At 47.6% G+C, this 3,755-nt stretch overlaps 1 protein-coding gene across 1 annotated transcript in view; it reads right to left on the reverse strand.

Moving 5' to 3' along the window:
* Window positions 1-3,755, reverse strand: part of LOC311227578 (membrane-associated guanylate kinase, WW and PDZ domain-containing protein 3-like) — a 75,391-nt gene that overhangs the window by 4,984 nt on the left and 66,652 nt on the right.

Raw genomic sequence — 3,755 nt, forward strand, 5'->3', positions numbered from 1 at the left:
TGGGGATAGGTACGCAACATCCTCGCAACACCCTCTGCGACATCTGCAACCATGTTGTGGCGTAGTTGCTCGAGCATGTCGAGCCCCCGAGAGCCCCATGTTACTGACCAGACACTCTATATCAGTTATCGCTGTCAGAATGTAGAGCTATTTAACACTTTGAACAAAAAAAACACCACTTACAGCACCTTTAATTGATATCTTATCTGGGATATTTAGCATTTTTTAAATGGGAAAAACCAAAGACCTCTTGAAAGAAATATCCCACGATAAGAAGAGCACAACAATATAATATTGAAGAGAGGGGAAAAAAGGGTTTTATTCCACCTATCTGCCTTTTTATAATAACTTTAAATATCCCCCGTGAGTCACTCTGTCTCCGTTAAGAAACGATGAGATATGCATCAGCCCAAGACACGGCAGTCGAGGAAGAAAAGGTGTCCGCTTTCCGACGTTGCAATTTCCCTCCAGTGCTGATAACATTTGCGCGGCGGCTGTGATTGAGCGCAGGTAGATAGATGCAGCGGAAAAAACAGAGAGAGAGAGAGCGAGAGAGAGAGAGAGTGAGCATGAAGAATGATGGACTCAGTGGTGCAGAGATGGGCGTTCATCACATTCCTTTTTTTTTTGATCCACTTTTTCTCCCATTTTTCTATTTTTCTCCCATCCCAATTTCGTATCATCCAATTCAACCCTCCCCTGTCACGAACGCTGTTTCTTGCCTCCCACAAGCCGGCTGCAATGTGGACTAAGTCATACATAGCACAAGTCCCCTCCGGTACTTGAGGTAACAGCAGTCGCATCTTTTCACCTGCGCAGCTCGATCTCTCAGTGTCGAGGAGTAACGCGTGGGAGGCTCACGCTGCCCCCGACACTTCCTGATTCTACTGCGCAGGCGCACCAACCGACTTGTAGGAGTCGCTTGTTCACAACGTTCGATCCCCACCCTTCAGTTTTCCCTCCCCGTAATACGGCCAATGTGTATTACTGCGGACGACCAGCTAAACTGAAAACAATGTGGAGAGCTGGATTCGAACACGCGAATCCTAGCGTCTCCACACTGGTGGCGAGTGCCTTGCCCACTACACCACCTAGCCGCCCTGGCGTTCATCACATTCCTATGAGCGGACGACTCATAGGAATTCACTCTGTCCTCGTCTTAAGGATCGGAGAGGGGATGCCGGTGAACGCACGCACGGAAATTTGTCACCCACTGATCCTTGTCGTTGGGGCGTTTTATTTATTTAAAAAAGAAAATGTGGGTCTAAATCTGTATGGTTAACGTGTGCGTTCAGTGGCATGTTGAGGGAGGGGGGGGGGGGTTTAAAGGAGCTGTAAGCGGTATTTATTTGTTTTCAGAGTATCTGGTCAGTAACATGGGTCTCCCAGTCCCTCCTGGATCTGCAGTAAACACACAGAGAATACATTTCCTGGTATCCCGTTCCCACTTCATCCAATCAGGAGAGAGAACCCTACATACTTTTACTTGTTTCAAGAAATCTTGCCAAACCAGCTTTTCTTACAGCACTGGCAGATTATTTATATTTGTTTAAACATATTTGCTTAAAACTAGTTTATTTAAATGTTTTCAGCGTGGAGGTCTCTTTCCTGATTGGATAAAGTGGGAACAGGATACCAGGATATTTATTTTATGTTTACTGCAGAGTGGAGGGACTGGGAGACCCATGTTACTGACCAGACACTCTATATCAGTGATGACTGTTTACTGCAGAGTGGAGGGACTGGGAGACCCATGTTACTGACCAGACACTCTATATCAGTGATGACTGTTTACTGCAGAGTGGAGGGACTGAGAGACCCATGTTACTGACCAGACACTCTATATCAGTGATGACTGTTTACTGCAGAGTGGAGGGACTGAGAGACCCATGTTACTGACCAGATACTCTATATCAGTGATGGCTGTTTACTGCAGAGTGGAGGGACTGGGAGACCCATGTTACTGACCAGACACTCTATATCAGTGATGACTGTTTACTGCAGAGCAGGAGGGACTGGGAGACCCATGTTACTGACCAGACACTCTATATCAGTGATAACTGTTTACTGCAGAGTGGAGGGACTGGGAGACCCATGTTACTGACCAGACACTCTATATCAGTGATGACTGTTTACTGCAGAGTGGAGGGACTGGGAGACCCATGTTACTGACCAGACACTCTGTATCAGTGATGACTGTTTACTGCAGAGCAGGAGGGACTGGGAGACCCATGTTACTGACCAGACACTCTGTATCAGTGATGACTGTTTACTGCAGAGCAGGAGGGACTGGGAGACCCATGTTACTGACCAGACACTCTATATCAGTGATGTCTGTTTACTGCAGAGTGGAGGGACTGGGAGACCCATGTTACTGACCAGACACTCTATATCAGTGATGACTGTTTACTGCAGAGCAGGAGGGACTGGGAGACCCATGTTACTGACCAGACACTCTATATCAGTGATGTCTGTTTACTGCAGAGTGGAGGGACTGGGAGACCCATGTTACTGACCAGACACTCTATATCAGTGATGACTGTTTACTGCAGAGTGGAGGACTGGGAGACCCATGTTACTGACCAGACACTCTATATCAGTGATGACTGTTTACTGCAGAGTGGAGGGACTGGGAGACCCATGTTACTGACCAGACACTCTATATCAGTGATGGCTGTTTACTGCAGAGTGGAGGGACTGAGAGACCCATGTTACTGACCAGACACTCTATATCAGTGATGACTGTTTACTGCAGAGCGGAGGGACTGGGAGACCCATGTTACTGACCAGACACTCTATATCAGTGATGGCTGTTTACTGCAGAGTGGAGGGACTGAGAGACCCATGTTACTGACCAGACACTCTGTATCAGTGATGGCTGTTTACTGCAGAGTGGAGGGACTGAGAGACCCATGTTACTGACCAGACACTATATCAGTGATGACTGTTTACTGCAGAGTGGAGGGACTGGGAGACCCATGTTACTGACCAGACACTCTATATCAGTGATGACTGTTTACTGCAGAGTGGAGGGACTGAGAGAGTAGACCCATGTTACTGACCAGACACTCTATATCAGTGATGACTGTTTACTGCAGAGTGGAGGGACTGGGAGACCCATGTTACTGACCAGACACTATATCAGTGATGACTGTTTACTGCAGAGTGGAGGGACTGGGAGACCCATGTTACTGACCAGACACTCTATATCAGTGATGGCTGTTTACTGCAGAGTGGAAGGACTGAGAGACCCATGTTACTGACCAGACACTATATATCAGTGATGGCTGTTTACTGCAGAGTGGAGGGACTGGGAGACCCATGTTACTGACCAGACACTCTGTATCAGTGATGGCTGTTTACTGCAGAGTGGAGGGACTGGGAGACCCATGTTACTGACCAGACACTCTGTATCAGTGATGACTGTTTACTGCAGAGCGGAGGGACTGGGAGACCCATGTTACTGACCAGACACTATATATCAGTGATGACTGTTTACTGCAGAGTGGAGGGACTGGGAGACCCATGTTACTGACCAGACACTCTGTATCAGTGATGACTGTTTACTGCAGAGTGGAGGGACTGGGAGACCCATGTTACTGACCAGACACTATATATCAGTGATGACTGTTTACTGCAGAGTGGAGGGACTGGGAGACCCATGTTACTGACCAGACACTCTGTATCAGTGATGACTGTTTACTGCAGAGTGGAGGGACTGGGAGACCCATGTTACTGACCAGACACTCTGTATC

This window comes from Notolepis coatsorum, assembly GCF_963971535.1.
Source record: "Notolepis coatsorum genome assembly, chromosome: 4".
In the NCBI taxonomy this organism is placed as follows: Eukaryota; Metazoa; Chordata; class Actinopteri; order Aulopiformes; family Paralepididae; genus Notolepis; species Notolepis coatsorum.